Below are 25,671 nucleotides of genomic sequence, written 5' to 3' on the forward strand. Positions count from 1 at the left end.
TCCTCCAGCCGAACTGTGTCGTCGCCTCCCCGCAGGGGCTGGGCCCAGCTGTCTCCACCCTCCCTGCGCTGCGCGGGCGGGCGGGCCGCGGCCCCAAGCCCCGGGATCCTGCCTGCCCAGGCTCCCCGCAGCCCGCGCGCGTGCCCACCCCCGGGCGCCGCGCGCACTGCTCCAGCGCCCCACGAGGCCGCGATGACCCACATCTACCCGCGCTGAGCGCGTGCCCCGCCCCCTCCCCCGGGCTGGGTGACGGGGGGGTGGGGTGAGCCAGGCAGGGCCGGGCATGCGCGCCACCTTGTTTACCCGCTCGGAGGCCGGCGGGGAGGGGAGCGCAGCGGCCTCCCCAGCCCGGCCGGCAGATGTCGCCCCACGCCCAGGATAGCCGGCCTTGCTCAGTGGCCGCCAGGTGGCGCCTGCGCCCTCCATTCGCTTGCGAGCCGCCGAGCAGCGAACACCCCAAACAATCCCCAGCGCCGCCGCCAAATTAAATAACCTGCCCGCTCCTAGCGCCGTTTCTAAACCCCTCCGCCGCGGAGCTTCCGAGCCGGGCGCACGCACCCCGCCACCGGGCCGGGGGGGCAGGGACGGAGCCGCGGGTCCGGGCCTCCGAGCTGCCTGCGCCGACACTGGGCAAGGTAAGTTAGAAAATGGCGGCGAAGCTTCTGGAAGTTTGGAGGGGGGACTCGGGGGCCGTGTGTGGCGATGGGGCGAGGCCAGGCCGGGGCCCTGGGGGACGGAGCGGGGCGCCGGGCCGGTTGGCCACAGGACTTACAGTGCAGCCAAGATGGAGGACGCGGGGCCGAGCCGAGAAAACACTCCAGCCCCCCGCTTCCCCACCCCCTCTTCCCAGCGCTCCCCGGCGGGGAGGGGGAGAGAGGGCTCCGAAAGCGGCCTCGCTGCCCGCCCGCCCTAGAGGAGCCCCCCTTCCTTCTCCCCCTCCTCGGCCACAGGCGGCCCGGGCCCAGCGCTCCGCGAGCTAAAATGGAGAACCTCCTCTTCCTCCTCCCCCTTCGCTAGAGCCGAGCAGGGGCTGCTGGCAAGATGGAGGACTCGGGCATTGTGTGTGTGTGTGTGTGGGGAGAGCCGGGCCGGGCCGGTCCGCTCGAGGGGAGGGGACCGGAGCGGAGCCAGCGAGGGGGAGCCCTGCTCGATGGCTAGTTAGGGGAGGGCAGCGCACCGAGGGGCGGCCCGGCGCGCACGAGAAAATGGTGGGGCGGCTACTTCTGCCCCGGAGTCGTGCGTCTTGGGCGAGTGGCCGGGGTTAGGGGCTTCCGTGCCTGACAGCTCGTTTCTCCCCCCCCCCGCAATGACTGGGGGAGCATGGCGCCCCCCCCCAGCGACTGGTACCCCCAATTGATTTCCCCCGCGCCCGGGGGCTGGTCCCCTCCCCGCGCCGCACTTTGGGGAGCAATGGAGGAAGCGGCTTTTTCCCTTTCGGACAGGAATGAAGCCGTGGGGTCTGACCTCCTCCCGCCCTGAAGGAGTTGAGGAGGGAGCGAGCAGGGCCTGTGCGAGTGAGCCTCGGGGAGCGGGCCCCCCTTCCACATCACTTGTTCAAGGGGCTTTCCCGCCCCCCCCCCCGCAGGAGGTTTTGGGGGCCGTTTCAGTTCAGTTTCGGAAAAGAGGGGCCATTGCAAACTTGTGTCGGGAGCCGCGTGTTGCTGGAGCCCTGCTGGGCCCTAGCCGGCTATGAGGGGGGAGGGGAAGAGAAGGAGGAAGAAGGCTGATTACAGGGGGTTTTGGCGCCACTTTTGTTTTAGACAGCTTTGCCCAGAGCCCCCTCCTTCTCGACATGCACACTGAACTGAGCTGAACCCTGCCCAGGTAGGAGGAAGCAGCTTTCCCAGCTTTTTTCCTTTCTGGGCTCTCTTGGGTACGCGTATGCAGACGTCTTTAGGGACTCGCTGGAGCGGGCAGAGATGGGTGTGTGTGTGGAAGGGCAGGGTACAGCAGCATCAAGTTAGTTCCGCTGAACTTGGAAGCTTGTTTTCCTATTCCTTTATATCAACGTAAACACAACGCTTGCTTCTGGTGTGTGTGGTAATGCTGGTGCCCTCGCTGTCTGTATGGTCTGTTCCTTGGTGTCTTCTTCTCCAGCTAGTGGTGTAGGTGAGACTTGCTGTCCCTGAACATACCCGGGACGACTCGCTGGTTGATTTCCCCCCCTCCCCAGCAGTGGCAATTGAATGGCGGTTTTTCTTTTTTCAAATCAGCTACTTTGTTTTCCTACAAGATTATGCATTTATTTAGCTGTTACAAACTTTTTCCATAAGAGATGCGGAAATATTTCGTTCCCAGTTTTTAATAGCTTCCTGGCTGTTTGGTTTAAAACTCTTCTATTTCCCCTTCAGCTGTGTAAACACAGATGATGGCTTGTTCAGGAGCGTTGCCTCCCCTTGTGCTCCCTACAGCCACACCCTATGTTTGTGTCTTTGGACCCGGTCTGATTAGCAGCTTGATCTGGTGACTCAGCCCTTCTCCCTCTCCTCTATCAGGTGTAGGGTTGAGACAAGAGGTTCCTTTGCCCTGTGAGGCTGTAAGGAGGGGTTCCTGGAGGTAGCCTGGAGCGGTTCAAAACCTTGCTTTTCTCTTACTGTCGTGTCGCTCTCCTTCAGGGGAGGAGGGGCTGTGTCAGCGCCGTGACTCTTAACGGGGTGGGGAGTCGGGTTACCGAAGTGCGTCACACGCTGCCCTAATGGGGCCTGCTGGAGAGCCGATTGTGTTTGTTCATGTCCTCGGAGCACTCACCCGCCTCTCCTTTCTCTTTCTTCCCATTGGTCATCCGCACACGGAGAAGGAGGTGGCCTGCTTGCTCTCCCCTGGGGTGAGAGCACACTACAGTGGGTTTAGTGAACTTGGGCTCTGGGCTTCACAAACACAAGCTGATGTGCGGCACAGAAAAGCGATCAGCTGTGTAGCTACATTAGAAAGTCTGGGCTCAGAGCTGGTGCTGTTTGCAATATGTCTGAAGTGTACACAGTCGAGAAATCCAGCAAGAATGTGCTTTGTTAAATAAAGTTAGTGTTCATGCTTCAGATCCCTGGAAGGAACACAGTTGATATCGTATACTACTAGAAATTAGAACTGGAAAACTCCTCTTAGGTCCACTCCGTGGGGGCCAATGCTGGATTGTTCTTTACAGTACCTACTTGATGAAGTGGGTATTCACCCACAAAAGCTTATGCTCCAATACATCTGTAAGTCTGTAAGGTGCCACAGGACACTCTGTTGCTTTTTACAGTACCTACTTGAGTGTTTTGTCCAGTCTTGTTTTAGAAGATTGGTTACTGGGTCTAATAGAATATTCCACAATATAATAGACTCAGTTGTTACAGAGTATTGTTAATATTCATACATTTTCCATTGTTCAGTTTCATCCTACTGCTTCTAGCTTTAACCCTTGGCTCAGCAGAAAGTTGTTTCCTTAAAGTCCTCCTTAACCTGGATGCCTTTCATTCTTTTTGGAATTTTTTCCCAGTCATATACCTCAATATCAGAAAAAAGTATCTGGAACTGTGCATAGTTTTGTGTGTAGTCTTGGTGGTGTATAGATAATATTTAGCACTCATGTTTTACAAACACTAACTGATTTTAATGCTAGTCTTGTGACGTAGAGGTAGTTTATTCCCCTGTCTGATTTTACAGATAAAAACTGTAATGGTACTCTGCTGTGGCCTCATAATACCAATTAATACTTTTCGGGGGAGGGTCTTCAACAATTAGTGTATGTCTATGTCATTGCGTAACTATTTTGGAGTAGCAATGACGGCATAACCCTGTAGTGTGTAGACGAAGCCTACACTGATGGATGGTTTTTCCGTGGGTGTAGGAACACTACTCTGAACAAAGTTTGTTCTGGTCAGTGTAGCTTTCTTTCATCAACATAACTATGTCTGCATTGGGATTTAGTTCAGCATAGTATGTTGGTCAGAAATGTGTGGTTTTCTCATCCTTGCCTGATGTAGCTCTGTCAACCCAACATGTAAGTATAGACCAAGCCTCAGTAACAACATTCCTTGCTTCTCTTTCTTAGTCTGAGAGTGACCATCTTGATAAAAATCAAAATGCAACTATTTGTGGTACATCATCCGATAGGTTAGTAGTCAGATTTATCATACTCCACTGCTTGCAGCATGCACAAGATTTGGGCTGGTTGTGGTGGTTGAAGATTCATGGGGATTGTAGACATGTAACTGTTTGAGGGATAAATCTGAGAAGGAAGCTTTAAAATTATGCCGAAGAGATGACTTGGAAATAATTCATTTTTCTTAACAGATAAATAGTGCTCCCTACCCCTTGTAGCTGTTGACCGCACTCTTGTGGAAACACCAATGTTGTGTGCTGCACATGGTATAAGCAAGATTTGGGGAGCCTATGAAGTTGATGCAAGCTTTCTTTGTATTAAGTCCAGCTCTGTGAGTGCTCTCTGTCTGTTCCTTTGCAGTAGGGATTAGGGTCTGGGGCTTATTGATCTGTTTCTACAGAGGTCCATCATGAATCCCACTCCAGTGTAGTGGGTTTACAAGTAAAATTAAGGATATTCCAGGCCCAAGTCTAGAATAAAGTGGTTGAGATTTTTCACAAAACGGTTTGTTGGATAATGCTGACTAATCAAAACTGAATTTTTTGCAGGAGTTTGTTTCCATAAAACTGAAGCTTTTTTCAGGGAGGCTTCTCAGGATCAGGATGTAATTTTTGAGTGAGGCTATGTCTACTCCATGTGTGCTACTGCTGCAGGGCTATGGTGCTGTAGCTGACTGATTTAGTGCTGTAGTGTAGATGCTTCCTACAGCAACAGAAGAGGTTTTTCTGTTGACTTAGCTGAAGCACGTAGGGTGTAAATTTTTCAGCTTTGTGGCCTTAACTTTAAATGTAGATCAGACCTGAATAGCCAATTAGGGTGCTCACTGGGTGAGAGAGACAGGTTCAAGTTGCTGCTCTGCCCAGTTCAAAGGAATTTGAACCTGGGTCTTCCAAATGAGTGTCCCAACTGTAGGTTATTGGCTACATTGGGGCAGGTGTCTTAATTTTCCATGATCATTTTTGAAAGGTCTTGGTTTTCTCCCAATGTTGAATGAGAAAATATTTTGAAATCTCAAGGTTTTGTGGGACAGGAAAACTGTTTCCTTCCCAGCTCTAGTCTAGAGTAATGACCAGGGGACCACTCTGCTACTGCTCAGGGGCCAAGCAGGGGTTCCCATAGGAATTCCTGAACTTGCAGACACCTGCTCACACTGTGCACTAGGGGCAGGGATTGGGCTGTAGACAGTTGAAATCTGTTGTTTCGGGCTATCTACCGATTCAGGAAGACAACACTGCATACACTGTTCATGTTCAGAAGATTATAATACAGCACTAATTTCTGTAGAATTGAAATTTTGTCATTTATAGCTGCAAGCCCCTTCTCCTTTAAACACCAGGTAAAGTTTGCTATTTGCTGTTTACAATTGGAAAGTGAATTTATCAATTTTGATTGCTAGGTGTATTCCAGTTGTTTTGCTCTAAGTAAGGATGCAGTGATGTTTTAAAAGGAATAGTGATATATTTGGTAGCACTTACAGGAAAAAAGATGGCTTTTATAATTTTATATTAAAAATATTGACTGTAACCTCTTGGAAGTGAAAAAGGAATATATTGAAGTTCTGTAAAACCGAAGAGCATTCCCTTTTCCAAACATGAAAATGTAGCTAGTAAATCATTGGCTTAGCTCAACAAGTTTCACAGTGCTTTATCATAGTTAAATCATCTCAGTACAGCTGTGTTCGTATAAACTAAAATATCGAGCTTATTAAATGCAGAAATGCTTTTATGTTCAACTTGCAAAGGACATGTGAAACCATGTAACTCATTAAATGTCCTTTTATTTTCTAAGGGTTTCTGTAATACTTACAAACATTAGCTGAATCACTTTAAAACTAGTGTATATAGAAGTTTAGACTGATTTTATCTATTGGCTATTACATGGTAGTTCCATAGTCTCCTATAGACAATAGCAGTAGGGTGTTACCCTTTTGGAGATGAGTACTCTTATTCATGGAAGAGACTATATTAAACTTGATCAGATTACAAAATATTGGTTGTAATATTTTCTGATGTATCAGAATACATTTTCATTTTTATGTTACTTCTCTTTTAGTCACTATGATTCAGGTGCAGTGTGACCTTAAAGAAATCTTGACTGGATTACCTGTAATCATGATAATTCGGTGTTACTTTCTGTATCAATATTAAGCAAATTTCACAGCATAGTATAAAATTAGACTCTCTGGAAGTTATTCCTGTCCATGGAACCCATTTCTAGTTACACGGGTCATGAAAGCTTGTACAACACCCCATCCCCTGATTTTTTTAATTTATTTATTTATTTATTGGCTAAAAATCTCACTTGAGGTTCATTAAATGTTTTCTTGTCTGTTCTTATTTCCACCTGTAACATGATGACTTGAATGCTGCACCTGATTCCTTCCAAAAGTTCAGGGGATATTTTAGGCATCAATGCCCAGAACACTTTTGACTTTGGTGAAAATTGTAAAAAATGAAAGGGGAAAATGGAGGACACAGAGTCCCTGGCATCTGGTTAGCAGAAACAGCAACTTCAGCCACTTCTCTCATTGTCTGTAGATCAAAAAATCTCTTGATGGCAGCCAATAATAAATTCTAGCATAATAATGTCCCTCATCTCAGCCCTGCTCATCCTCCTTAATACAGTTTTAAATGTTGACAACCTGAAAAAATTATGTCCCAGACAGAAAGGAAAAAAAAAATGGAGACAGGGGAAATGGGAGCATGCATAGAGCCCCTGGCGGGGGTGGGGGCACTCAGTCACTGGTGGGGGTGAAGAAAGGAGAACCCTAGCAGGGTGGAGGCGGGAAGAATGAGGGACCATAGTAAGAGGGAAAGGATACGCGGGGAACACAGAGACCCTGATGTGATGGAGGGGGAAATGGGGTATGTGCACATAGAGCCCCAGCCATGGTGGGGAAGGGGGGGAAAGAAGTAGCACGCAGAACCATCGAACAGGGGATAATGTGGCATGCTAGTATGGGGGCGAAGGGAGCACACAGAGCCCTGTTATAAGGAGATTGGGGGACAGTGATGTGGCAGAGGGGGAATGGAGGGAGGACATTCAGAACTGCAGAAATGAGGGGTAGAAGGTAAGGAGGGGTCGCAGAGAATCCCTAAAAAAGAGGGGAATGGGAGGGTGACACACAGGGAGCTCCTTGGAGGCAATGGAGGAATGCAGGGAGTCCCCCTGGTGTGTGCGATATACTTGGTCTACAGAAGCAATAGAAAATGCAATCCTCTTGTTGATATTGTTGGAGCAAGACCTATAGTTAAGGTTGCGTAAGCACGTCTATTCCAAAGGACTCATTTCAGTTGCTTATACCTTTATTAAACTTCCAGTTTTGGGGTATAATTTTCAGAGTCTAAGGCTATGTCTACACTACCACTTATGTCAGCAAAACGTATGTTGTTCAGGGGTGTGAATATACCCCCCCAGCAACATAAGTTACACTGGCATAAGTGGTAGTGTACACAGTGCTATGTCGGTGGGAGAGCGTCTTCCACTGACATAACTACTGCCTCTTGTTGGGGGTGGATTAATTAGGTCGACGGGAGAGCTCTCTCATGTTGGTATAGAGCAGCTACAGGAGAGATCTTACAGTGGCACAACTGCATTGGTACAGCTGCGCCACTTTAAGCTCTCTAGTGCAGACGTAGCCTAAGATCTCTCTTACGACCATTTCTCGTCTTGGTGTGTGTATATAGTTTTTGTTTGTCTTTACAAAGTTTGAACAAAATAATGGTTCATTGCGTACAAAGAATGAGAGAGGAAAAAAAACCCTAGCCATTATCTCTATCTGTAACAAGTTTGGACATTTGCCTTTTGGTTGTCTATTTTGATTCAGCAGAATTGAGAGTTTAAAACATACTTTTGTGCCTGTATGTAATTGTTTTAATTAAGGGCTTATCTGCACTACAAAATTAGGTTGACTTAAGTTAGATTGACCTATAGCCACCACAACAATTAAATCGGTTGTTGGTGTCCACACTGCCTTCCTGCTGGTGGTGCGTGTCCTCACCATTAGCGCTTGCACTGACTGAAGTGGGGCATTGTGGGGCACTGACAGCTGGAGTGTGGTGCACTGGACAGCCATGTGGGGCTTACAGTTGGAGGCCCCCCTACCCTGGGGCTTACTGCCTGGTAGGCTCCCTGCTGTGAAATTGAGGTGTTGGGGAAAGGGGGAGCTCCAGCTGTGAGCCAGGGGAAGAGGGTTCAGCTGTGCCTAACACGTGGCTGACTACCAACTGGCAATGTAAGTACAGACGCCCCCCGATTTACTCAATTGTTCTGTTCCGGAACGCCTTTCCTAAGTCGGAAACGTATACCCATACATTACACACAAATTTCCATAACTCGAAAATCCTATTTCTGGCTTATGGAACTTTTTCCGTAAGTGTGAATTTGCATAAATCAGGTCTTGTGTAACCTGGGGATCGTCTATAATGTAGTGTCTACACCAGGGGTAGGCAACCTATGGCATGGGTTCCGAAGGTGGCACGCGAGCTGATTTTCAATGGCACTCACGCTGCCCGGGTCCTGGTCACTAGTCCGCGGCGGCTCTGCATTTTAATTTAGTTTTAAATGAAGCTTCTTAAACATTTTAAAAACCTTATTTACTTTACATACAACAATAGTTTAGTTATATATTATAGACTTATAGAAAGAGACCTTCTAAAAATGTTAAAATGTATGACTGGCACGCAAAACCTTAAATTAGAGTGAATAAATGAAGACTCGGCAAACCACTTCCAAAAGATTGCCGACCCCTGGTCTACACTGACTGTGTTGCCCTAACTAAGTGTTACTCCTCTCACAGAGGTGGAGTTAAGTTGATGTTGTGAGTGACTGCTGACATTGGTGGGAGTACTGTTGTAGACTCAGGGCCCTAAGAGCTGTCTGTAGTAGTGGGTCCATGATGTGGGCTCAGGACTAATATTCTTGGGGATTTTTTTTTTTAAATGGCTTTTGGATTGGGAACTGTTATTGAGAGAGCAACTGTAATTGTGTTTCAGGAAGAGCGTGGGATAAAGGGTCCATGTAGTCTAGGGAACCTTAAATATGTTAGAAAAAACCCCATCTATTAATACTCAGAAAACTTGATTTTTAAACAGATGCGGTTAGTGCAAACAAAACTCGCCTGACACAAACCCATAATAGAAAGGAAATGAAAAGTTAAATTACCCCTCATTGCGTACCTCACCATTACCAAAATTGACATACAACAGACCATGCACAACCATAACTTTGCTCAGTTTTCACCCTTTACTAGATTATTTTTACAAGATGAGAAGTTATGGATGTTAGGCATGGTAGCTGGTTGTGTTGAGAGAAAGTACTTTATGAAAGGATTGTGTGCAGAAGGATGGTTAAAGGAGGAGATGGGAAAGTTGGCAGTAAGAGGACAGGTTGCCGTGTTTGGTTTGTGGTTTGCAGTAGTTGTGGTAATGATGTGCTTGTGGGTGGAGGAGTAGAGGGTATGTACCATTAGGTGGGCTAACTAGCTTTTCTTGTATGGGTTTGTGTTAGATATATTCAATGGCATAGTGGCAGTAACTGCTTCACAGACTATATTTTTGTGCATTAATTTTCTATGGTGGTAGTATTATTTAGAAGCGCAGTGGGGGAATATTTTATCCAGCAGGAGCTGCTCGTGAGAGACATGTAGCTCTTCTTGGAAAAGGCTTTATATGCAATTGTGCCCATCAACCAGATTTGTATATATTTGCCTACCCCATCAACCAGTCAAGCTTGTATACACAGTGTGCAAACTTTCATTTATACTATAAACATTTCTAAAACTGTCCCTAAATCCAACATTTTAAAAAAATAAATCCTTTCCCTGTTGCACTAGTGCTCTTTGGGGTCAGCTCTAACAGGTTGTTTTATAGATCAATCAACAAGAGGAATTACAGTCAGATCTGAAATCCCAGGGCTTTCTATTAAGAATTTATAGAGAAACCAAACATACTAAATTGAAATCTCTAACCCTGAGTGAAATTTCAAATATATTGGACGCCTACTTTAGGAAAAAAGCAGGAATTTATGCCTCATTTAAGCCCATTTTTGGAATGCAACCCCTAAATATGAAGTCACTACAATAGCAGCTCCTTATTTATGGTTCAGTTCCTATTAAAGCAGGGATTCAACTTCTGTTTTGCATGAAGAATATTTTCCTCAGATTTACAGCATATAATCTGGGAATGAAGATTGAATTTACTGTGGATGTTCAAACAAATCTGTTAAAGAGCCTGTTTATAATTATAACAAAGTAATTAAGAGGTTAATTTACTGAATCTCATGATTTTTTGACTTTATGTAAAAACTGTGGACTGTAGAAAGTATAAAAAAATTAACACCATCAGATTTTTAGGTGTCTTTCTGGGAATATATACTTTTTTAATTAACAGAAAGCATGTAGAAAAAATAATGGCATATTTGTATACAATGGCTAGCCAATGGATTGTCTTGCTTGCATGAATGTGGTTTCACAGATCAGAGCTAAAGGGAAAGTGGCTTGTATATGGTGGAATATTGGGAAGAGGAATATTAATATTTTTGATATCAAGCAAATCTCTAAGCAAAGGTATATAATTAAAAGTATAAAATCTAAGGATATAAATATCAGTAGGTTAAAATAAACAGGTAACTTCATTCTTGGGTAACTGACCCATTAGCAGAATCCTGTAGTATGGTCTTGTATAGCATTTTGAGATCATTGTAAATTAATGTATACTGGAATATAAAGTTTGGATTTTATCAGAGTCATTGTTTTACATGGGCCCTAGTTATTTGTGACAAAAAGAGGTTACGGTCTCTGTTGCTTGACAGACTTGAAATTGGCTGATTAAGGCCATGTCTACAGTAGTGGGCTTACAGTAGTACAGCTGCACCGATGCAGCCAGGCCACTGTAAGATCGCTTGTGTAGCCTCTTTGTGCTGATGGGAGTGAGCTCTCCTCTTGACATAAAATCACCTCAACAAGCAGTGGTAGCTAGAAACTCTTCTGCCAACATAGTGCTGTGCACACCACTACCATTTATGCCAGCGAAATTTATGTCGCTCAAAGGTTGTTCCCCTCCCCCCCAATACCCCATAGCAACGTAAGTTTTGCCAGCATAAGTGGCAGTGCAGACATGGTCTGAATTAGCTTGTTACTGAGTAATGAGGGGTGCACATCACAAAGCCACCTGTAATATTGTCACTTTTACTGGCAGTCACATCAGAAGCTGAGGATTGATTTAATAATGATACTGCTTGGGAGCTGAGGCTTTTTTAAAAGAGCTCTGAAAACCTACTATTAATAGAAATTAATTGAAAGCCGTTTGTTTGAATTTAGATTACTTCTATGTTTGCAACCCAGGCATGGCGACCTTGTGCTTGTTCATGAAAACCAGAAAGTGAAATTGACTGTCTGCTTTCCACTGTACAAACCAAATGAAGAGCACAGAGGAACCAGCACAAGTGATGAAAAGTAAATTAGATATAGAAAATTGTTTTAATAATCTAGAGTATTATCATAAAAAACATTTAAAATACTTTTTTAACATAATGTCTCTAGCTACTCCTTGGTTTGGTAGTGCGAGGTATCTTGCATTGTTACTACTTGTGCTATAACTTTTTCAATGGACAAGTAAAGCCTCTATCTTTAATACTATCTATAGAACACCACTAACGTCCAAATCCTATACACACTATGACTAATTTTTACAGTTGTCATTATTCACCAATGAACTTGCAGGAATTATTCTTGTTACTTATATGTGTATTTGCAAGATTGGGTCCTAAATACTTAAAAAAAAAAAAAAAAAAGGGGGGGGGGCGGTATTTGGGTGTTATATGCACATCTGTGCTCCTGATCTGAAGTAAAGCTTTGTTTTACACACCTGGTGTATAAACAGGAGATACTTCTTAGTTGTGATGCCTTTGAAATGACTTAAAACTCATCCCTTCTCCTCCTCATCCCCCATTTCTAAAGATGACTCCAGTCTTGATTTTTCAATAGTGTTTGTTTAAAAAGCTTAATTTAGACACATTTAAAGGACAAAAAAAGTTTTTATTTTGATAAGATAAAGTGTTACTGAAACTATAGCTAAGTGCACTGAAAAATACCTGTTGTCCTGAGCACAGCAAGTGAATGACTTGGGTGAAAGAAGGCTTGCATTTATATTGGGGGATGCACCAGGCAGGGTTATAGAAAGGATTTTCACAAAAGACTTTGAAATAAAAACATGTCCCTGGTTTTCTTGTTGCCTCTGTCATTTATCTTCTTTTTCCGGCACTTACCTAGAATGCTCCTATTAATATGTTATAAATATGATTCTTTTTTTTAGACAAATTGCCTGCTTATCTATGCATCAATGAGATATAAATCAAGTGTTCTTTCAATATTGCTTTTTAAATTAGTTTTTATGTGTAAATAATCAGATAGTATTCTCCTATTTCTTTTCATAACTACTTTTATTATTTCCAGAAATCTACAGTTCATTTGCAACTTTGGCAACCGGAAGCAAAGCTGCACTAGTATCTCTGCTGCATCTGTGTTATAGTTCTATTGCTGCTTTTCTGATAAAGGATTGACCAACACCCCCCCCCCCCCCCCCAAAAAATTGAAACTGGCCTATGCATATTGATTTACCTACCAAGGAAATGCATTGTTAGGGCAGTTTGCCTGTGAAAGGGGTGGAAATGAGTTTTCTTTTTAGTAGCCCATTTTAAGCAACATTTCAGGCTTTCATTTTTATTTGTGTGTCTCATAAACACCTCGTATCTTTCCATTTTATGAGGTGGGTTACCTTTCATTTTATTTTGATAACCCTTGATATTCCAATCAGTGTTTGTACCCAACATGTATCTATTTTTAAAATACATTGCTCAAGTAAGTATGCATGTGTTCTGTATTATTGTACCATGTGACTACATTGAACAGAGTCAAGAAACTAAAACTCCTGGGGCTCAACACCTGAAAATTGTTTAAAAGTGTCAGTTCTTGGAGCCCAAGATGCTCTGGGTATTTCACTGTCATTTGCCATCTTGTTTTCTCTTCTTAGTTACATTGCTCAACTTCAATTCTATGCAGTGCAGTGGCAGTCATATGAAATTTAATAATACCTTGAACACAGAAGTGAGCGTGCTGGTGCCTCAAAGCAGTATCTTGTTAATGCAAAATACAGTTTTAAACTAGTAAACACTACGTGGTAAGACAAATAAATTATTATGCATCTGCAGTATTTAAAAATCATACAGAAATTTTACAGAACAGAAATTTATATTTTGAAAATCCAAAATCAGTAATATTGTGAATAGATAAATACATTTGAGAACAAAATGCATGAAAACCAAACTTTTCTTTCATTTACATGGAAAGATCGGACTTTGTTTCAGCCTCCTTGCTCAGATTTAGGTGTCTGCTTATGTCTTCAATAAAGTACTTTGATCTCAGGACATGTTAGGGGAGGGTGGGAAGTATTGTTAATTTTTTGGGATTTTTAAACGTGGTTTTGACATTTTAACCCTAAAAATGACAGTCCTGCTGTCATGGAGGTTAATATGGGAAGATCCAGTTGATTAAGCAAATATAGGATTTGTGCCATATTTCAAGTAGTTTGGCAATTTAAATATTTTTTTTACCAAAGCTTTTTAGGTCTCCTGTAAGTAAACTTCAGTTGACCTACAGAATAAAGAACGAAGTGGAGCAGAGCATCTTAAATCAAATAAAAGATGAAGAAGGGAAATGAAATAACATTAAGGAAGACAGGAAAGAAGGTGTGAGAAATACAGAAGTAGATAAGTAAGAACGTAAGAGAGGCCGTACTGGGTCAGACCAAAGGTCCATCTAGCCCAGTATCTGGTCTACTGACAGTGGCCAATGCCAGGTGCCCCAGAGGGAGTGAACCCAACAGGCAATGATCAAGTAATCTCTCTCCTGCCATCCTTCTCCACCCTGTGACAAACAGAGGCTAAGGACACACTTCGTTACCCGTCCTGGCTAATAGCCATTAACGGACTTAACCTCCTTAAGTACCTGTGGATATGCAGTGCACAGTATTGCAGCACTTGCAACTGAGGCCTCTGTTATGGTTTACACTGGCAGTCATCAAAACTGTTAATGGTTGTACCAATGTGAAATGCACAAAGCTTTTGTATAAATGATGCTTGAAGCATCCTGAGATCATATGGGATGTGTAAGGTAGAAAGATTTCAATAATCCTGATGTGAAGACATCAGGGTAGGGATTGAAAAGTGGTGGAGATAAGGCAGAAATTAAGGATGGCCTTTTGGAGGGGGCAGGGGGCGGGGAGAAACAGGTTAGCAGCTGATGAAAATGGGTGAAGAAGGGTTTTTTAACAAGATGGTGAGAGAAGAGAAGAACTTATGAAAGAACAAATGACTTCAAAATTGGATGAGTGAACTGGCACGCAGTGGAGTCTGTGTTTTTTGTCTCTTTTCAAGTGCTTCCAGTAATGGGAGAAGAATCCTATACTAACTTCCACTCCAGTGCCATCTGCTGCTGCTCTTGTGCCTGGGTTTAGTCTCCAAAAACTTGGAATTGACATGATGCACAATAAAATTAATCCCATAATCTTTGTTGTAATCCTAATTTTATTTGCCTCACTATAGTGTGTGCGCTACACTGAGTGTAATGGGATGTTCTAGCAGCCTGCAGGAAGGCTCAGGGTTATGCTGCTGACTCATGCTAGTTTGTATTGGCAGCAAGACCAGGTAGGTCTTGTCAGCTTCAATCCAGCATATGCCCCACTCTGAGTCAGAGGGATTAGGGAGTGAGAGGAGACATTACAGGGAAAAACCGTAGGAGGGAGCTCAGGCTGGGGTTTGTTTTAATTTGAAATTAAGAATAAAAGAATAGGAAGAGGGAAGATAGTGTGTGCGTGTGTGGGTGTTTGTATGCTGCCCTGTGTTAGGACAAGAATAGGGGTTCAGGCTGTTTATAATGTTTGTTTGTAACCTCATTGTGGCAGAGATTATCTTTAAAGTGTCACATGCAAATGGTACTGGATAACTGAGCATTTTTGGTGGGAGACCGTTCTGATATTGTAGGTGATCTTTAGTGGTACTGGTGTGGAACTGACTAAAATTACATGATCCAAATCACTTTCTCATTACTGCTGTTAAAGTGCTTTTGTGGGACTTTCCTGCTTGGAGGAATGCCAAAATGAATGTGTGGGAAGCCTTAATACTTAGCACTTATACAGTGCTTTTACATGTTCAAAGCCTTTTGCAAATATTAACTGATCTTTGTTTATTATTTCTGAACCCAATTTCTGCTTTTGTAAATGAGGCATAATATGGATCTGATAATAATGGCCCATCTTTTTGGAATAACTGTTCACTTTGCCCTTGTGACTACTGTAGTTAGAGTAATTGTTTTGATCCTGTAAACATACATTGCATGTCATTTTGTTCTCCTGAAGTTTACTGCAGCATGGAAAATATTGTGTTGAGTGAGACAACAATAATCTGCATATGATCTTTGTATTTTAGGATGAAAGCCACTGAAATTTAAATGGAGAATTTCTTCCTCCCTTCCTCCCCTTTGCCTTATTGTGAAAGAATTGTTCATTCCAAACATAATTCTGAAGCATTTATGAAATGTCATATTGATGAATTTAAAAATAATTCTTAAATTAAAATTGAGTTTAATTTTTTAATGTACAGCATGAGGTGTCTTCTATATATTTTTTCCTTCATGGTTTTAGTGTCATGTGACTTATTGTAGAGGGTAGTTTTTCAATTAAAGTTGCTCAAGGTAGGATTTAACTAGCTTGATGATCAAGGCTCCAAAAGCCATTAGTCTTATTTACAGTAGGGCTCCTACCAGTGCTAACAATGGTGTTGATGATGGGATTTCTTCCCCTAAAGTTCCATAGGCCGTGTTGAAACTGTCTTGGAATTAGCCTTGTTAAATCACTTCCTGATTTTTCTATCTTGCTTGTGCTGTTGATCGACTGTAAACTACTGTAGTATTTTTTAAATAGTACTCTTCTGCATTAGTATACTGCTGGTGACTTAAGTTTAAGACCATATTTAGTTGCTGGAAACATGAACAGGTTTGTGCATCTCTTCATGAAAAGTGACGACATTCAGAATGTTTCTCTAGGTCGTCTTTATTTAAAAAAAAAAAGTGTGTGTAGTCGGTAACCTTAACTTTGAATTTCCAGGCTTCCTAGCATATGTTTTTTTGAGAAAACTGCCATTTCTATATCTTCCTTCCTCCTCAAGTAATTGTTTAAATGGAATTACAATTAAGGTTATCAAGATACCAGTCAGGGTGGATAAACGTTGATTTAAAAAAAATAGATTTTTAAAATTTAACTATAGCATTCTTTTAAAAATACACCTATTTAGAATTAAATTTTGACATTAACAATCTGTGTTAAGGCTTAATTTTACTATACTATTTAGAATCATTTACATTGACTAAAAATATATTAAGCAATACATATTTGTTGCCATGTTTTAAAGAAAGTCATATTGCTGAATTGGTGGAAGTCACTGCCTAAGCACCTGGAACCAGAGTTTGTTGAAGTTTTTTACAGCAGTAGCTGCTTTTGTAAGTGCAAAGAGAATATTTTCTTTATTTCAGTTTATTCAGTTAGTGCAGTTCCATGACTAGTTCATTCAAAGAAACCAATTGGGAGGTAAGAGTGGGAATATTGTCTTTTGGAAAATAATACATTTGATAACAAATATAGTCTCTCCTGTAATATATTCTGGGTCCAGAAAAAGTGTTTAGTTTAATTTACCCTTGGATTAGAATTTTTAACATGTCCATTTATTTATTTATTTTATTTATAGTGGAAAGAAATTGTCTATAGAGTTGTCAGCTAAAATCAGAACCTGTGGCACCAAAACAGTCTGGCTGAGGTTTGTTTTTGAAACTTGTCACTTTCCCAAAAAGGAAGAGTAGTCTATCAATTTTAAATTGTTTTATGATATCAAAATAATAGACAAGAATTTTCTTTCTGTGCTGCTGATCTGGTTATAAAGCAAGGTAACTTAATACTGAACAAAACTCTAGGGTGTGTGTGTGTGCGTGGCCCCCCCCCCCACACTTCAATTATGTAATAATGCAAAAACAAAATCTAAAATACTAGTAGAGAATTTGAAAAAAAAAATCTCAAAGGTGCAAACATTTAAATATTTATCTACAACAGCCAAATTTAGATATGCTACTACAGTACAGGTTTTAAGCACTGTTTTTCTTTAAACAGTATTGATCAATCTGTATTTATATTCTGTTGCCATTTGACCATATTAGTCAAAACAACTTGGATATAAATCTATGTGCAATTTTCAAGACTCTTTCATTGCTTTCTTTTATAATTGTCAAATGGTGTTAACAATAAATATGCCCACAAAGGAAAGACATAGTATTTTCAACATTTCTAATGTAACTAGTTCTGTTTCTGTGGTCTTAAATATTTAACTGCTCAACGATGAGTGAATAAAGCTAGTTCTTTGTGATTTTTATCTGAAATTACGGGAATTGTAGTGTGTTTGATACTACTTTAAAAATATCCTTGTTTAACAGTAATCAGTTATAGAATTTAAACAAGACTGTTTTTTAGATCTGCTTGGTAAAATGTAGTAGTGTTCTGAATAAGTCTTTTTTGTAACAATGACTTGATCTGAATGTCATTGTATGTTTGTTGCTGTAGTAGATGGTATAGGGAATATCTTTCCTGAATCACTTGAGGAGTACTGCAGTAAGAAGTTAATAGTTGGTATTGTGGTAATACCCAGAGACCCCAGTTGTGATTAGGATCTCGTTGGCTAGTTGCTGTTCAAACACATCCTGGTGGTCTAAACAGGTTTTTTTGTGCTGATTTTAATTTAGCAAAACTGTATGTAGACAAGCCCCTAGTGAAAGATGGCCCCTGCCTCTGAGGAGGAGAAAATATAACCTATATTTAAATTAACAGTCTGTCAGGGTGTTTTTATAAAAGCTCTCATATAATACCTATTTAAAGAAAATTGAAAGAACAATGAAATGTCTATGGTGTTTTGCTGACTTTTTTATATTGTACAGCTAGTCTTCTGAGGACAAGATGTTACAGCCTGAGAAGGCCCAGAAAAGAGAGACAGACCCAAACTGAGGGCAAGAAAAATAGTGAAGAAATCTTATGATGTAGGATTAATTTACTTGAGAAGTAAGGTTTTGTATAATCCCATGTTTCATATGTTTTATGTTTCTAGCTGTAATTTTTCAGTAATTAAATTTTAGTCTAAAACATGTTTACATCGAGGGGCTTATAAATGTTTAAAACTGAACTAATGATTTTGAAATAAGTATCTGTTAAGTAGTTTTTGTACAGTTAGTATACTAATAACTTTCGAGTTTTGACCCATTGTAGCATTGCACCTTGGGTGTCTAAATGACAAAAATGAGACAACAGTTTTGCAGGTGAAAAGACCAATTCATACCACAACAGACTAGTATATTGGACTGTTGTTGTAGGACTGGGAAAGTCAAATCTAAAAAAGACCACTTTTATTAGGCAGTCACCTGTGTTAGGAGAATACTTCAAATATTAAATATAATTTTACTCTTTCATTAGAAGATCACCTAAATAAAGGAATTAATGCAGTTGATCCCTTAAGTAGATTTATAAAACATTTCACTGTACAGTGTTCTAGTGCTACTGGAGAATAACAAACTTGTTACAATCTGAGGTATAATGTAAATTTCCCTCTTATATCCTGGCTGCTCAGTGACAAGAAAGTAGAGACTCTAACTTTTGTCACCAGCTTTCCAAACAATACAAAAGAATCAGACAGTAGGTTGTCTAATTGTATAAGTGCTCCAGAAATGTGCATGGGCTATCATCTGGGTTTTGTGAGTTTGAAGGAAAAATTTAAGCTATCACTTGCAGTTGTCATGCTTTGAAAATGAGTTGTTTTTATACAGGTTATAATACTAAGTACATCATTTCAGCTAATGGACAATAAGCAAATTTATTACCATAGCTGTACAAAACCCCATCTCATTTGAGGTACATTGCACAGATGGCTTCATGTTGGACTAGAATTTCCAGGCTTGGGAAGACAAAAGCTGAGGATAAAGTAAGTGTGTGTGTGTGTGTGTGTGTGTGTGTGTGTGTGTGTGTAAGTGCTCAGGGACAGGGAGGGGATATCGCAGGAACATAAAACAAGATAATCAAGTTGAACATGAGAGAAATATAAGATTACAGAACTGCTGAAAATAGATTAGTAGAAAATGGTGAATCTCAATAAAAATATTCTCACTGAATAGTTTCAATGAGAAAATGAGATCTATAAATTATATGCATTTTCATATTTAAATATTAAAAGCAATGCAGTGAGTTGGAGACCATATTAAACAGCTTTGTAGGAATAATTCATTAAAAAAGTATAACCTTTGATACATCTGTAATAAAGAACATTGCTTAATTGAAGTAAAAACCTAGCTTAATATGTTGTGTGGCCTTGGTAATGTGAAAATAAGCAGGCAGACATAAACCAAATACGACAGCAGTATTCCCAAGAATAATCAAATGCATAAATCTTATCTTGCTAGTGTCTAGATGCCATTGAAGGCTGATTGGTTTTATTTTTGTTCTTATACGTTGACTTCTTAGCAGACAAATTGGATATCTCTCCTTTAGTGAGAGAATTTACCTCATCAAAAAATTTATAAAGTTTTTCCTTTTTAAAAAAATAAGGTAATGACAAATATAGTCCTGAAATGAAAAGGTGTTTTTCCTTTTGTATTTAATAAACATAACTTTCTCTAAAGACTGTATATATTCAGGCTTCTGTTCCTTAGTGCAAAAGTGGTGGAACTCCACTTAGTTCTTATAGTCTTTTGACCCTTTAGGACAGCGATAGCAGGATAGAGCATGAGCCATGCTACCTGATGTTAAGCACCATGTTGTTTCATTGATAAATACTGATTTTCAAATGTTGGTCAGTTTCTTCTTGACTTTGGCTAGAGAGAGATTGCAGTTGTTCTCTGGATTCCAGTGACACCCATTTGTGCAGTTTTCTCAGTTACAACCAGTGAAGTCTGAGTCAGAAATCTAGATGTAAAACAGCTTCTTCACATATGTCAGGTGGATTCCTCTGTAGGTTCTCATGTGCTTCCTGCATGGGAGATTTTTTTTTTATTTTTATGGTAGTGTCTATAAGGGCCATACATGTGCCCTTTGCCTTCCTGTATGGAGACATAAATGGTGGAGCGGTCCCTACCCTACCTTGATTTTCTGTTTTTGCCCATGACTGTGAGATGGAACATGGTGAGTGTCCCAACTGCTAGTTTTCTTCAGGCTTCAAACTTTTCTTTTAGACTAGTTTTTGAAGTGTCTCAAACAGCTTTCATATAAGGTGAGATGAAAAAAGGGAACTTTTCAGCTTGGAAAAGAGACAACTAAGGGGGGAATATGATGGAGGTCTATAAAATCAAGAATGGTGCGGAGAAAATGAGTAGGGAAGGGTTATTTACTCCTTTACATAATGCAATAACCAGAGGTCACCAAATGAAATTAATGAACAGCAGATTTAAAGCTAAGAAAAGGACAGCACAGTCAATGCTCAGTCAACACACAGTCAACTTGTAACTCATTGCCTGAGAGTACTCTGAAGGGCAAAACTATAAAAGGATTAAAAAATAATTAGATACGTTCATGAAGGAGAGGTCCATCAATGGCTATTAGCCAAGCTGATCAGGAATGCAACAATGTGCTCTTGGGATTGCAGAAGCTAGGACTGGAGGATGGGGTGGATCATCTATTGCCTATTCTGTTCTTTCCCTCTGAAGTACCTGGCATTGGCTACTGGGCTGTATGGACCATTGATTTGACCCCATATGGCCAATCACTGTCTCAGTAAAGGCAGGTAAACTGGGGCTCTCTTCTCTTTCAGGATTCTTGATGCAGGAACCAGAAACACTATTCCCAAAAAATCAAACAGGCTTCTTCCAGTGATTTCCTCAGAAGTAAAAAAAAAATACCATTTTCCTTGTACTCTGAATTGGATAATTTGGGTCATCAGTTTCTTAACGAAGACTGTGGGGAAAGTGTAGGAAAGACACATTCATTTTCTCCATACGGGAATCTGTTGAGGAAAAGTGATCCAACCATCACAATAAAAAGTCCACTTTTAGGGTCTCTGAAATCATACCAGAACCATTTGGATGAGACCAAATTCTTCGACCTGAAGATTGACTCATCCTTCCTTTACCTTAGAATAGTTCTTGAGCAAAAAATGATTTTGATTTCTGTCAGTGGGATAGGTTCTGTAAAGGATTTAGCTGACTGGAATATTGAAAATCCCTTTCAAAAGAGATACTGAATCAACTATTCATGTGCTGCCATGGCGTGCATGGTATTGGACATTTTGAGACAGCACTGTATTCCATACAGAGCAAAATGGGCAACTTTTTTTTTTTTTTTAAAAGCTGGATTCTATCAAGAGATAACATTGGCTTCCTTTTGTAATGCCTCCTGGGAGATCAGACATCTCTCCAGGAGCAACAATAGGAAAACCACCATTTGATATGCAGAATGGGGTAGAAGAGGACTTTGAGGGATTGTACTGGAGAACCAAAGTGAGCATTGGGGCCAAGATAGTGAACCTGTAGGGTAGAGGTGGGGAGCAGGGGTCAGGGAGGCAATGTGGAATCCTGTTCGTAACCCAGACCCAACTCCCTCCTGCTTACATACAACTTTTATGTCTGACAATTGAGTTCTAATCCTACTGAGTTCCTTAGGTCTGTTAGATCAGTCATTCTCAGACTATGGGGTAGGGCTTCCAGAGGAGGTGTGGGAATGTGTCGGGGAGCTGTGAGCTTCGGGTATCGGCTCTGGGGTGACGGGGCTCTGCGTATTGTCCTGGGGGCGCAGCAGCGCAGAAGTAAGGATGTTAATGGGGTGCTATATCTGCTGTGAACTCCTGCTCTTTTCTAGTCTTCTAATTACAAGGGGCCTTAGAGGAAGCATGTATATAAAATGGAGAATAGAAACATAAGTATGCCAAACAAGTGATGTTTCCGGTCTCCTGTGGAGGCAGCTGCTCTCTGAAACATCAGAAACAGAAATATCTGAAGAATCTGAGCAGTTCTATCAACTTCCTTGCTGGAAATAATGAATTAGGAGAATAAATGTCTTGGTGGTCTTTCAGTGTAGAATATGAAATGTGGCCTATGTCTGCAAAGTTATTAAAGTGTATGTGAGAAAAGTTGGGAATTTGTAGGGACGATGGTGGTTTAGAGCAGTGGTCCCCAAGACGGCGCCCGCGTCCTGGCCCCCGGGAGAGCACCAGCCAGCATTTCGACGGGGATGCCTCTCGATGACGTCGCTTGTTGATGGCAAGCGGCGTCATCGAGAGGCATCGCCGCCGAAATTCGGCAGCATTTCGGCAGGTGCTCCACCGCCGCAGTGGTCCTTCGGCTGGCGCCCGCCAGCCAAAAAGGTTGGGGACCACTGGTTTAGAGGGAGGCGGAAAAAGTGAGCTTTTCAAGCTTAAATTTCCTAAGGGAGTAATCTTGACAAATTTTCTTCTGCAAAAGTTCTCTTTAAAGAGTTGTGTCAAATTTGGAGTCTAAATTCAACAATTAGATTTTAGGCTTGTGTTCACTGCAAATCTTAGCAGTGTATTAACAATGTCTTAATATAAGTCAGTAATAGTTGGGTGATTGTTGCTTTCCACCACCCTTTGTAGAGGAGGCATCTAAATAATCTGTTAAGTGTGTATTAGAATGTTACGTCAACTCAAGTGAAAATATGATGGATCCACTCATGAACAAATGTTCAGTCAACAAGAGCAGTGAATCAGTTGACCTTGGGATTTGGTGCACTTTGGTCCCAATGGTAGTTCAGTCTCCTGAGGTCTGTAATACTTTGGTCTAATTCTGATTGTTGGTCTTGGCTGGGTGATGTTTAATGGCCTGTGGTCTACAGGAGGTCAGACTAGGTCAGTGATTCTTAAACTTTTGTACTGGTGACCGCTTTCACATTGCAAGCCGTTAAGTGCGACCCCTTTTATAAATTAAGAACACTTTTTTAATATATTTAACACCATTATAAATGCTGGATGCAAAGTGAGGTTTGGGCTGGAGGCTGACAGCTTGTGACCCCCCCCCCCAATGTAATAACCTCATGACCCCCTGAGGGGTCCTGACCCCCAGTTTGAGAACCCCTGGGCTATGTAATCTGGTGGTCCCTTCTGGACTTAAAAATTTGACTCTCTTGTAGGCAGAAAGAACAGACAGTTCTGCAGAAATGTGCGAAGTGGTGATTTGACCACCCTGTTACAACTTTTAATTGATGACTTTTTTTGGACTCTCAGTGGGTTATTTGAATGCAACCAAGTTATCCTTTCACAAAAGATTGGTCTCCTTGGACATACAGAATATTGCAAGAAATGTATATTAGAATCCCTGTCAAAGCATTATCCTTTATCTATTGTCTCTGTGGATTGCATTGTTATTCCATACATATGTCTTGAGAAATTGAAAATTTTAGAATAAACCATTATTGTACTCACTTTTTTTTCCAAATATGTGTCTGTTTCAGTATCTACTGCTCATGTAGGGGCTCTTAGTAACACTTGTGTTGTCTCTGACTTCATACTTCTGAGCAAGACATAATCCTTCAGTGGTGGATTGCTGGATATCCATGTGGCACAGGATAAGAAACTGATCTTTCGATTCTAGAAATCTCAAATGCTATAGAAACAATTTAGAGCTGTCAGGGATGAGTAGTCATATCTTTGAGAAACAATCTTAATAGCCAGATCGATTTTTCTTTTTAAAAATAAATTGTGTTGTTAATCTGATTTTTGGCGATATTCCAGTTTGGTCAGTTTTTTTCCCTCACTATCAATTTTTTTCCCCTCTAATCATATTTAAAAAGGAAAATTTAATTATAATTGTTAGTAAAGTTTGCTAATCACTTAAGAAGAGTATATTTGAAAGCTAATTTCACTTCATTAAACGCCAAGTTGAAATAATGCTGAACAAATACTGCAGTAGTATTACTTTCACTTAATGAAGACCAAATTTTATTTCCCAGGTAAAACTAATGACTACGGATCTCTTGATTTATATTCAACATCAACTACACTGCATTGTTTTTCCTTTCCTGTTTATGAATGGCTTCTACCTTTTTAAGCTTTAATGTCTAACCCCCACAGCTTGAAGAGCACACTGATTATGTCCTGGTGTGAGAGACATGGTGACAACCCTATTTTATTAGATTCAAAAAAAGAGAATTCTTTTCTTGTTAGTGTTTTCCCTAAGCCTTTACATGGGTAGGTTCTCTTTTTGTGCAATGAATTAGAGGTAGAAGAGCTGTCAAAGGAGGCACAGGCTGAAGGAACCACAGTAGTAACTGCCACTGGGAAAGCAGGAGAAGCTCAAACAACCACTTGTAATGAAACTGTTAAAAACTGAAGAACTCTCAGGTTGGACACTCCATTTTCCAACTCTCCAGTGTCCTACTTAAGGAACCATACTTTATCACTTGCAGCAGGCAGAGCAGATGGCTGGAGAGATGCAAGCAAGGATTTCCCCTATGTTTCTGACACCCACGCTTATTGCCTCCTTGCAGCACTAGGAGCCTATTTCTGTTCTGATAATGTGGGCCCCCCCCCCCCCCCCGGCCAGGGATTTTCCTCCCCACAAAAGTGTGACATCCAGAAAGCAACATGATTTAAAAAAACAAACAAACAAACCTAGAACAGTTGCTGATGTCCAGACTCCTCAGAATCATCATCTTGCTTTTTTATTGATAAAGGAGGATTTTCAGAGTTTAAGTATCCCAGAATAGAATTGCATATAGACAAGCCAAATCTTTTGGAACCTCAAGAAAGCAAGTATTTTCCTGTCCTGCAAAAAGAGAGAACCCAAGACTTTACCCCTCAATTCAGCACTCATTAGCATAAATCCTGCTATTTCTTATATCCTCTATTGCATCCTGAAGTTAGATTGTAAGATTTTTGTTGCAGGGAGTGTGCTCCTGTACTTTGTACATCGTCTAGTACAATGGAGTGAGTGATCAGAGAAATAGCATCAGAACTAGGAGAGAAGAAGTGTGAAAGCCCAAGCTGAGAGAAACAGGCTTGGTAGAATTCAGTTTTTGTTTAATAATTAACAGGTAATATCGATGTTTGTTTGTTTTTTATGTTTTCTTAAAAATATATAAATTTTAAAAATTTTTACAGTTGTGGGAAGTTATGGGTCTGGGTCAGATAATGTGGGAGGGTTAGACAGTGATTATTTACTGGCAGGAGACATTGAGATTAAAAATGTTAAAAAAGCTTTATAATAATTAAACACAGATTGTACCATTACATGTCAAAATTCGCAAAGTGTAAATATTCTTAAATCAAAGTCTCAGGTTCTCAAGCAGCATTTTTCTTTATCTGTAAATTTCTTTATGAATAGAAATATTTTTTTTGTCTGTGTGTTTACAGTGAAATTGATGTTTACTGACATTTACCAATAGAAATTTAATCCTTCTAAGCCTAACTATATTGAAGGCCGCAGAGAAAATGTGTGTAGGAGTAGGGTGTCAGCTTGAGTTGCATGCTTCCTCTTGGCCACTTATCAGACTGCTGTGTGAGGGATC

The 25,671-nt window shown here is 41.0% G+C and overlaps 1 protein-coding gene across 1 annotated transcript in view; it reads left to right on the forward strand.

Moving 5' to 3' along the window:
- The first annotated feature begins 442 nt into the window (after positions 1-442).
- Positions 443-25,671, forward strand: part of STAG2 (stromal antigen 2) — a 174,916-nt gene continuing 149,687 nt past the window's right edge. The window contains exon 1 of the mRNA XM_045030088.1: positions 443-635. The gene's annotated coding sequence lies outside the window, so the exon portion shown is untranslated. The remainder of the gene's footprint in view (positions 636-25,671) is intronic.

This window comes from Mauremys mutica, chromosome 9 (genome assembly GCF_020497125.1).
Source record: "Mauremys mutica isolate MM-2020 ecotype Southern chromosome 9, ASM2049712v1, whole genome shotgun sequence".
Lineage (NCBI taxonomy): Eukaryota > Metazoa > Chordata > Testudines > Geoemydidae > Mauremys > Mauremys mutica.